Raw genomic sequence first — 12,078 nt, 5'->3', positions numbered from 1 at the left:
CTCGAAGAATGAATGAAAGAAGTGGTTGAAAGCTTCTCTCTAACCATCCTATAACCCTGGCATAGGTTGCCCCTTGACTCTTACAGATCAAATAATTTACTATTTCCTATAGATTTTGGGAGGAAGCGGTTCTTCTGTTAGGTCCATTTAATATCCAGCTTCTCTATGGTAAGACATTTGCTACTTATTACTATCCACTCATTTCAGGCCTTAACATGCATTGTGGAAAACTCCCAAACTGCCTTTTTTTTTTAGCTGCTATTGTGTCAATTTACTGACTAATCACAAAATCTATGTGTGATAACTGCATAATTATTATTGAAAGTGGTTAGGAGTGAAGACTCAGATTCAAACCCAAGCGCCAGTTTTCTTCAGCTGTGTAGCTCTGGCCAAGTCATGGAACTGCGTTGGCCCTTGGCTTCCACACAGTGTGCCGTTAGTACTAGACCATGGTAAATAAAAATGGAGCACATGGAATAGAGAGAATCAAATTGGAATCCCACCTCTACCACTCATTGCCTGGAAATGGGCCATTTATATATAGCCTCCCCCAACTTTAGCTTCTGTGTTTATCAACTGGACAATGGACTAGTGCCTACTCCATGTTATTAGGATTATGTAGGCATGCACTCAGCTCAGAGTTTGGAGTAATAAGTGCTTCTCCTTCTATTCTTCCTTTTTCTTCAATCACATTTACAAATAATGGGAGATCTCATCATTTATTTTGATCCCATACAATGGGCTTTTTATGTTTTTGATCATTTATTTTCTGATTATTTCTTTCTTGTGGGAATTTGATCTTCCCTGCATGTGGTTTTCCAGGAAGGAGTAATAAGGTGTCAGAATTTTATACGAGGGGTAGATAATTTCTTGTGCACTATTATGGTCAACTTCTCTGCTAAAATGTGAAATTCTGCCATTCCTTTAAGGAGGGTGGTAGTGTCATGTTGCTTTGATTTTAATGAGATCTGTTCTGAAGGTAGAACCCTTTGAGGGCTCTTTTATTAAACTCTAACCCCAGCTGTTTTACGTTCTGCAGGTGCTATGTAAATGTCAAATATTAATGTTTTACTATCTAGTAAATGAGATGAAATAAGATTTTGGTTGCTGCTTGCTTCATAGGCTGCAAATAAGACTGGGTCATTGTCCTTTTGATTATTCAGCTGCAAAATCACTTAGAAAATGTACAGTGAAAGTAAGTGCCAAAAGTTCTTTCATATTAATAATTAAAATGGCAAGGTTAGCATTTACAGAAGATTTATTAAACACCAGGAGTTGAACTAAGGTCTCTTCGTGCATTGTCTTCTCAAATCCTCACAAGACAATGGGTCTTGGAATTAAAAGAACTTACACAGAATTAAAAGCTTATAAGTGCTTGAATGGAGAATTGAATCCAAGTGGGTTTGATACCAATGTCTATGTTGGTGGGGTACAGAGTCATAGGAATGATGAATCCCTGGAGAGCTGGAGGGAATCTGACCATCCAAAGGAAGGATTTATGCAAATACATTTCTCAAAAGAAGATCGACAACTGATCAACAGATATTTGAAAATATACTCAAAATCACTAATCATCAGAGACATGCAAATTGAAAACAAAAAAACACACCTCATATCTATTAGAATGGATATAGATGAAAAAAAATGAAAAAAATTAGTTTTGCAGAGAACATGAATAAAAAAGGAACCCTTGTACACATACTGTTGGTGGGATGTAAATTAGCACAGACGTTGTGGAAAATAGTGCTGATGTTCCTTAAAAAAATAGATATAGAACTACCATGTGATTCAGAAGTCCCATTTTTGAGTGTACATTCAAAGGATACAAAATCAGTATTTTGAAGAAATATCTGCACTCCCTTGTTCATTAGTCACAATAGCCAAGAAATAGTACCAGCCTAAGTGTCCATAAATGAATGAGTAAATAAAGAAAATGTGGTTTACACACAACGGAGAGCCTTACAAAAGAGGCAAATCCCTTAATTTGTGACAATATGGCTCAACCTAGAGGATATTCTGTTAAGTAGGCTGGCAAAGAAAGACAAACAGTGCACCTTCTCACTTACATGTAAAAAAGTTGAACTCATAGCAATAGTGACTACTAGGAATGGTGGTTACTAAAGGCTGGAGATGGGAGAAAGTGTTACATGGGAGTTGGTTAAAGAATAGAAGTTTTCAGTTATATAGGAAGGTTAAGTTCAAAGAGATTCATTACACAGCATGGTGACTTTAGTTAATAACAGTGCATTGCCTTCTCAAATTTTTCTAAAATAGTAGATTACAAGTGTTCTCATCACAAAAAATTGAAGTAATGAACATGTTAATTGGCTTTGTTAAGCCATTTCACAATGTATACCTATTTAAAAATAACATGCTGTGCATAATAATTATATAGAAATTTTATTGGCCAATTTAAAAGGATAAAATAAAAAGATAAACAATCTATATTTTCATGTGTTCTCTTCTCTTTTTAACATGTCATCAACATACCAAATAATTTAACTATACTAAGTCAAAATGTTTTAGGAATAATCCAGTCTATGATACTGACAGTTTGCTTTTCTGAACTTGAGTATGAATTCAGAAAAGTCAATTGGGTCCAGACTGCAAGATACTGAATGCCGAGCTAAAGAAGATGCTAGAGAGTGGTTAACTTGGCAGGAGACCACAAGTGGTTAAGGGTGAGAAGAGCAGGAAAAGTGACCCAGTGGGCAACAACTACATTCATTAGGATAGATGAGTGGAAGTGAAACATAAATTACTAGACTTGCATAAATAATAGCTACCTATCATTATTATGAACTATTTAACTCTACTGTTACATAATACAGTAGAAGAGAGACTTGTGTAAGTATAGGGGCATCCCACTTTGTGAGATTTTTCATACACTTAATCAAATGATGGCTCATAAATGAGCATGTCTGTCTTTGATCTACAAGGTTCTATAACATTCCCTGTCCCCTCACCTTCCTTTGTTCCAACATACTTCACAGTTAGGCCCTGCCCTTATACCATTTTGCCATTGTTGCCTTGGCAGACTGTGGAAATTGCTATGGGGAGAGCCACTCCCCCTGCTTAGAACTGTCCATGAAAAAACTGACATGAAAGAAAGATGGAAGAAATGGTTGATCCACACCCAAGGATCCACACAGAAGATGTCAAGGTATTTTTAAATCAAAACCAGAAAAATTTAAGTGTTTCTTTAAAATGAGATGTGTCAGATCCACTTATACAGTTAAAACACATTTTATTGTGTGTCTGTATTTTGCCAGGCATTGTGAGACACTCAAATATGGATCCTGCTTCATAAGGAGTGCATAGTTGTTTGTTCATTGGTAGAGTTACAATATGGGAATAAAATAGTGCAATAAAAGTGAGAAGTCATATAAGGCCTTCCCTGATGTCCATCTATTATAGTTATTTCACCTGTTCTAATAATACTGGTTTCTACTATTTATTTGGTACCAGGGTAGATTATGGGGTGAGAAAAATCAGGCATGTCTTTGTAGAACTTCCAACCTATTGGGGAAGACAAACACGAAACAAAGGAATGCAAAAGAAATAAAGAATTACATGGTGGCACACACCTGTAATCCCAGTGGCTTGGAAGGCTGAGGCAGGAAAAATTGAGAGTTCAAATCCAGCCTAAGCAATGGCAAGGCACTAAGCAACTTAGTGAGACAGACCCTATCTCTAAATAAAATACAAAAACTAGGGCTAGGAATTTGGCTCAGTGGTTGAGTGCTCTGAGTTCCACCCCTGGTCCCCACCCCCCAAAATGAAAATGAACTAGAGAATTGCCACTGTATACAGTATCCAAAGGAGGGGTACCTGGTGACTTGAGATGTAGGATAGTTTGTTTTAGTCACAGAGACTGGGAATTCTTCCCTGAGGTGACTGTGAGTTGAGGTGTGACATCTAAAGGCTCAGTGGAAATGTGGGAAGAGCATTTTGAAGACCTTAAAGGGAAAACAGCCTGTGAAAGTCCTGATGAGGCAGAGCCAGAATAATGAACACTAAAGGGTGTTTACTTTGTTTTTTTTTTTGTTTGTTTGTTTGTTTGGTTTTTTTTTTGGAGAATTTTAATATTTATTTTTTAGTTCTCGGCAGACACAACATCTTTGTTTGTATGTGGTGCTGAGGATCGAACCCGGGCCGCATGCATGCCAGGCGAGCGCGCTACCGCTTGAGCCACATCCCCAGCCCATGTTTTAATTCTTATTAGACATTAATTTTATTTTTATTTATTTTTTTTCTTTTTTTTTCTTTTTTTTATTGTTGGTCGTTCAAAACATTACATAGTTCTTAATACATCATATTTCACAGTTTGATTCAAGTGGGTTATGAACTCCCAATTTTACCCCGTATACAGATTGCTGTATCACATCAGTTACCCTTCCATTGATTGACATATTGCCTTTCTAGTGTCTGATGTATTCTGCTGTCTGTCCTATTCTCTACTATCCCCCCTCCCCTCCCCTCCCCTTCCCTTTTCTCTCTCTACCCCTTCTACTGTAAATCATTACTTCCATTTGTATTCTCTTGTCTTACCCCTCCTTTCCTCTTATATGTCATTTTGTATAACCCTGAGGATCGCCTTCCATTTCCATGCGATTTCCCTTCTCACTCCCTTTCCCTCCCACCTCTCATCCCTGTTTAAAGTAAATCTTCTTCTCAAGCTCTTCGTCCCTACCCTGTCCTTGTTTACTCCCCTTATATCAAAGGAGTCATTTGGTATTTGTTTTTTAAAGATTGACTAGCTTCACTTAGCATAATCTGCTCTAATGCCATCCATTTCCCTCCAAATTCTATGATTTTGTCATTTTTTAATGCAGAGTAATACTCCATTGTGTATAAATGCCACATTTTTTTTTATCCATTCATCTATTGAAGGGCATCTAGGCTGATTCCACAATCTTGCTGCTATGAACATCGATGTAGCAGTGTCCCTGTAGCATGCTCTTTTTAGGTCTTTTGGGAATAGACCTAGAAGGGGAATAGCTGGGTCAAATGGTGGTTCCATTCCCAGCTTTCCAATATAAAGGGGTAGAGATAATATCATGCATCTTATCTGATCATAATGGAATGAAACTGAAAATCAATGATAAAAGAAGGAAGGAAAAATCCAGCATCACCTGGAGAATGAACAATAGGTTGCTAAATGATCAATGGGTTTTACAAGACATCAAGGAGGAAATTAAAAACTTCCTAGAGTTAAATGAAAACACAGACACAACATATTGGAATCTATGGGGCACATTGAAAGCAGTTCTAAGAGGAAAATTCATTGCTTGGAGTTCATTCCTCAAAAAAAGAAAAAACCAACAAATAAATGATCTCATACTTCATCTCAAAATCCTAGAAAAAGAAGAGCAAAACAACAGCAAAAGAAGTAGAAGGCAAGGGTGTTTACTTTGACTGGAATGGAAGAAGGAAGGGAGCGACTTGGGAGGGCTAAAGAGGCAGAGAGTAGAGTGTGCCCATACAGGTTTTAAAGACTGTTCAATAGTATTTTTAGTCCTCCTTTAAAAGTTGATTTTTGCCTAATTTTAATTTTTATAAGTGTTTTTTTTTTTGTTTGGTGCACTATTATTTATGGTTTACTTTTTTGGTAGTGAAAAATAATTTAAATTACATCAATGACTTTCAAATAATGATTTTATTTAAATAAGAATATGGAATTCACAAAGTTCCTGGAAGGTGACATATGGATGACTGATTTGGGGAAACATGAAACCCTAACTTACCTGACTTATCCCATGGTGATGAATCACAACTGGAGTACTCAAAGTCCGGAGAATACATCTTACCAGGCTGGTCCTAATACTGGACTCTGTTTAGTCTAGCAAGACTCTGTTACAAGCTCTTCCAAACAATGTTATCTGCCCTTTGGCAAAATGAAGTCATATATTAAATCCTCGTGTTCCAAGTACAATGGTCTATCTTACTTTGCTTCTGACATAATGGCTGAGCCTCACTCTGGGTGGTCGTCAGTGTCTTGGCTCTTCCACAAGCATGAAGTTTGCTCATTGCTAGACATGGAGCAAGATATGAGATTAGGGGGCCAGAACAGTGTTTCAGATATCCTTACATTGATAGCAATTGTATCCCATGCTAAAAAAATTCTGATGTTTACTTTGGCAGCTCAGAAACTTCTAAAGACAAGACTTAGGCATGAGGGAAAATTCTATGAAAACTTTTGCTTACTAGTGTATGTGGAATATCAGAGCTGGAGAAGAAATTGAGCTTCATTTAATTGCAGCTCATCCAACTTATAAATGAAACACTTGATCCTGGGAAAATGATTTATGCAAAGACACACAGATACTTCTTGTCCTGAATCAACCTTCCATTTCACACCATGTTGGGTAAGAAGATGACTAACAGAACCTAGGAAGTAGGACTGGAATGCATTGATCTTGGAATTAGAAGGGAGCCAGCATCAACAGCCTTTCCCTATTGACTGGACTGTGCTCCAGAATACACAACTAGTGTACCTATTCTATCCTTAACATCGTCAAAATACTGAGACAACTTTCTATCTCCAAAATAAGTGAATGAAGGCAAGAGCATACATGCAGAAATCAGTGGTTTACTTATCTTCTATTCTTGAATCACATGCATTTTGGTCCATTTCCATCGACCACCCAATTCCACTCAAGTCAAATTTCCCCAGATGTAGAAAACCATCTTCTCACTAAATATGAATAGTTCCTTTAAGAAAACATTCTGCTTTGGGATAAGACTTCATTTGCCTCCCAAGATGCAAATGATGTGGTCATTTAGACTAAAAAGCAAAAACGTGCTTCCTGTTTTAAAAAGTGGAGCAAAAGAGAAGATCCTTTGATAATTTTTCCTCTATAAATAGTTTAGATCACTTATCTCTTGAATTATGATGCAGGAAAGGACTAGTCATTGGTTTTTTCCAGAAGTCTGTTGTCCAGGGACAGAGAGAGCAGTAGCTTTATCACAGTGTCAATTATTTAATTCTTCTAATTAGGCTACTTTTTATTACACAGGAAATATGTGAGGCCTAGTTGCACTCTAATGTAGTATGTAACCAGAAAATACACAGTAGTAATGTGTGATAATAGAAAAAAGAAACATTTCTTTGTACCAACTTGAAATAAGATTAAGTAAGCAGATTATTAGTCACATTAGGAAAAAATTCTTTGTCTAACTGATGAAATTACTGCATTCCTTGAGTTTATAAGATTTCTGATTTACTAAAGAGATTCTAATACTCTAAATCTCTCTTCACAGATAACCCACCATTCAATAAGACAATAATAGGGGGATTTTTTTTCTTTTCCCATTTAGATGAAAGCATACTGATTTTCTCCAGATCTCTTCACTTAACTATCTAAGAGCCAGTGGTGACAAAGCCATCTGTCTTGTCAAACAAGGGAGACACATGCTCCCTGCCCATCTCCTTTGCCTGACTCCCCTTTAAGGAGTTAATATATGTTTTATGATATAACTTTACCTGTGCTGCTCAAAGAGAAAAGGCTTGACAATTAGACGAATAGCTGACATTGTTGAATTTCATTTCCTTTAATCATTTGGAACCTGGAATAAATTTATTCACATTTTCAAGGATTACTGTGATGAACTTGGTCTTTGGCACCAGGCACACTTGGATTCAAATCCTGATCATTCCAGTCATTAGCTGAGTGATCATGGGTAATATATTCAACATCTCTAAGCCTTTGTGTTTTTCATTCATAAAAATAGAAAAAAAATTGCTCCTTTACTGACATTTTTCTGAAACTTAAAGTGAGAAAAAATAATGAATGGATACCTAGGAAAGTGATATAGAAAAGCTGTGTAACAATTGTTAGCTATTTCTTTTTTTACAGTTTATTTTTTTGTTGAGACATAATATTTGTACATTTTTATGGGGTATATTATGGTAATTCAATACAAGTATACAATGTGTAGTAATCAAATCAGGGTAATAAGCATTTCCGTCTCTTCAACCATTAATCATTTCTATGTGTTAAGAATTTTTTCAGTTACTATTTCAATTAAATTTTTTTTCCTAAATTGCAAGGTTTTCATTCCCGATGACAATAATTTAGATCTGTAATAACAGTACCTTAAAAAGTGCTTTTATACACAATTGTGGCCTCAATAAGCATTTGTTGCATTCAATTCAATTCCCCAGTCTGAATGGGCAATAAAACTGACATGTGCTGAGTCTGCCAGGAAACACACTGGCAAGGCTCAGATTGTTCACATGTGTTATGGTCACAGATGTCGAGAACGGTCTAGGAGGGGAGAGAAGCCAAGCCTTTAAAAGAGTACATTGGAAGCTCTCCAGCTCTCAGCTTTACTTATCTTGCAAGAAAGCACAGGGCAGCAGACTCTGTGTTTGAGCTATTCAGTAGCCTTCATTAAAACTAAAGGGACTGGTCAAGAGTCTGTTCTATAGAGTGGCTGGATCTGGTAGGTCAAGTTTGTTTCTCATCGTGTTAACCATGATCACACAGCTAATGTGATGAGAAGCAGAGAAGGAAGGTATTCTCTCTCAATGAAATAACACTGTTACTATAAAGAAATGAACATTACTTTTACTATATAAGAAACAGGCAATTCTCAGGAAACAAATAGTTCTCTGAACATGGATCACTGAAGAGGGTTCAACAGGTTATAGAGAAACCTCAAGTTGATAGCACTACTCCCTGGGGGAGTAGTTTCAAAGTGTAGTTATCTCCATAAATGAGTGGTAGGAGGAACCCAGCATGAGTCATGTGGAGAGGACTGGCTTGCTTGGAGCTTAACCTTCAGTTGAGAAATGCAAGCAACCCCTTAGCAACCTTTTAGGACAATGGAGCAGTCACTACAGAAATACATGACCTCACTTCACATCCTCCAGTCTTCTGCCAGAGTTCTGATTGCGGGTTGAATCGTAAAGGCATCCGTTGATGTAGTCCATACAGATGCGCACACTCATGTGAATGGGTCAATGAATTGAACTTTCAAAGTGGCCCTCCACCAATTTAATATGGACGGACTTGGGAATTAAACACTCCCCTTTAAAATGATGGTGAACCTACGGTAGGTCTGGCATATATTTTTTTTCTATGACTTTTAGACAGAAGCACATACTACTAGCTCCAAGATTAAAAAGAATCTCAAGTTGCTTTTCCTTCTACTTCCATATCTCTTTCCCATCACTTCCACACCCATGCTCTACACCACCAAAAGTGCATTTCCCATCATTATTACCCATTCTTAGTTGGTCTACATGGCATCCCACCCTGGCATAAGTTGGTATCATTCAATAATTGTGTTGCTAGAATAGATACCACTTGCACACCCTTTCGTTTTTTACATGGATGTAAGTTGGGAAAGAGGAAAATGACCATGAAATTTTAAAAATACTTTGTAAATGAGTAGAAGGTGATCTAGCTATGTATAACTGCAGTGCATAACAATAATATTATTTTACAGCCCTCCCTTTAGAGTTTGCAAAATGTTCTTTGTATAATCTTTGCTACATTGCTTTTTAAAAATCTTTTTTATTGTTTATATATATATATATATATATATATATATATATATATATTAGGATTAATTTGGACATAATTAAAAATCATGAACTATAACTTGCTCTAATTCAGTCCCCAGTATTTCACTTTTCTATCCTGTTCTCCTTATCCCTGTTACCCTCACTCTTCTCTACTGATCCTTCTACTATTTACTTTTAGGTTTTATTTTTTAATTGGTTTCTTGTGGATATACATGATAGTGAGATTCACTGTGATATATTCATATATGTACATAGGAGGATTAGTTCAGATTTATTGCTTTTTCTTCCCTTCTCCCATGGCTCCTCCCTCCCCCTCAATTCCCTTAATCTAGTCCACAGATATTTTTTCTATTTTGATGGAATCCCTCCTCCTCCTCCTCCTCCTCCTTCTTCTTCTTCTTCTTTCTCTTTCTCTCTCTCTCTCTCTCTCTCTCTCTCTCTCTCTCTCTCTCTCTCTCCCCCTCTCTCTCTCTCCCTCTCCCTCTCTCTCCCACTCTCCCACAATCCCTCCCCCTCTTACTTTGGACTAGCTTCTACATATCTGAGAAAACATTCAACCTTTGGGTTTCTGAGTCTGGCTTATTTCATTCAGCATTATAATCTCCAGTTTCATCCATTTACTGGAAGTTATCATAATTTCATTCTTTTCATGGCTGAGTAGTGCTCCATTGTATATATACACTACATTTTCTTTATCCATTCATCTGTTGAAGGGCACCTAGGTTGGTTCTATAGCTTAGCTATTGTGAATTGTGTTGCTGTAAACATCGATGTGGCTGTATCACAGTAGTATGCCTTTTAGATCTTTTGAATATATACCATGGAGTGAGATAGCTTAATGTTGAATAGCTGAGATGTTGAATACTTTAAAACTATTTGTTGTACAATTATATTTCTTCTTTTATGAAGTGTCTGATTAGTTCCTTTTCCCATTTATTAACTGGGTTATTTGTTTGATTGGTGTCAAGTGTTTGAATTCTTTATATATTCTGGATATTAATGTCCTATCTGAGGAGCAGGTGGCAAAGATCTTCTTGGCTGAATTTCTAAAACATGAGGCCCCAAACTCAAAGAGATTAAGTGACTGCCCAAAGTCACAAAGCTAGCACGTAGACGAGGGAAGACTTGGAATTTGATCTAATATATGCACATCCAGAGCAACATATTGCTATGCGTGGCATGAACTGAAGATGGCTAGGTGTCTTCATTCAGTCTCCAAAATCTCTCACCTCCATGTTTTCACTTGCTTATTACTTTGAGATACAACTGAAAAGACCTTGAAGGTTTCTATTAAACTACAATATGTTCAGGGAGAGGAGCTCTTATATGGATTATTACTAGTTTAATCAGATTTGTTTTCCCATAACCTTTCACAGAAGGAAATGAATGGGGCACAGAAATGTTAAGATTGCATGGAAATGAACGATAAAGGGATTGGGTAGGAAGTCTTGACCATGCATGGGGCAGCATTATACCCAAGTACTTTGGGAAGATTTCATCATAAAACAAAAGTAAGCAATCTTTGCCAATTTCTTTTGACCTTTCTAGGTGGTGAAACTGAAAGTCTCACACTCTGGGGAGACCCTCAGGACCAGGTAAATGTCAGTGGTTGTTTGTCCTGTAGTTAAGTCCTGACTTATTCATTGTACTTCTGCCTACATTTCCTTAGCCAAAGTCTATTACATGGACACTGTTGCAATCAATAAAGTAGGGAGATATAATTATCCTACTAGAAGCAACAAAACTGGGCCATTTAGTCAAAAGTTATATAATCCTCCATGACTGGTAATTAGTACACTTAATGATCCAACCTAGAGGAAGTTTGGAGAAAGCATGAGAAAGCATTTATGGCTATGCCTCCCACTTTTCTTAGAGACCCTGCCTCCTGTAACTGCTAACCAGAATTTAGATTTATGTTTTAGGACTGAAAATAACTTAAGAGAGCATTTGGTCTAGCCCTAGGACTTTGGACTTTGGGTTACTATCTTTATCTTAAAGGTGAAACAATGCCCAGGCTCATGGATCCTCTATATTGTTCCAGATAAGAAACAGCAGAGGAAACAGTGTGGCCCAGTCCTTCTCTTCTACAATTCCTCTCTTTTCTTCCTTTTTCACTGCCTAGTGGGTTGGAATTTGGCTCAATGTCCTCTTGTTTTGTCTCCAATTGTTATTTAATATTCTTCACTTTTAAAGTGAGGTCAGCAACATCAACTCTCATAAAAGTAAATGATTCAAATTATAGTATTCCAAGCAAAGCTTTATTTTCTTGGCTTACTTTTCTCAATTATCTTCATAGTTTTACACATGAAAACATGATTATATCACTGGGTTCATCTCCTAGTTAGTGTAGAAAGAATTATTCTCAAAGAAATAATATCAACTATTGTCCTGATACCAAAATTGCTCTTGGACATAAAGTTGACATTTGGACTCTGCATGAGTGTTTTTTGTTTAGGTGTTTCAAATTTCCTTTAAAAAAGTCTCCAAATCATAGTGTATTAAAGCAGATCCAGAGGAGTAAGAAACTCAGAGGGGGTCAGCAC

The sequence above is a fragment of the Urocitellus parryii genome, chromosome 7, assembly GCF_045843805.1.
Source record: "Urocitellus parryii isolate mUroPar1 chromosome 7, mUroPar1.hap1, whole genome shotgun sequence".
In the NCBI taxonomy this organism is placed as follows: domain Eukaryota; kingdom Metazoa; phylum Chordata; class Mammalia; order Rodentia; family Sciuridae; genus Urocitellus; species Urocitellus parryii.
This window is presented reverse-complemented; position numbering follows the sequence as displayed.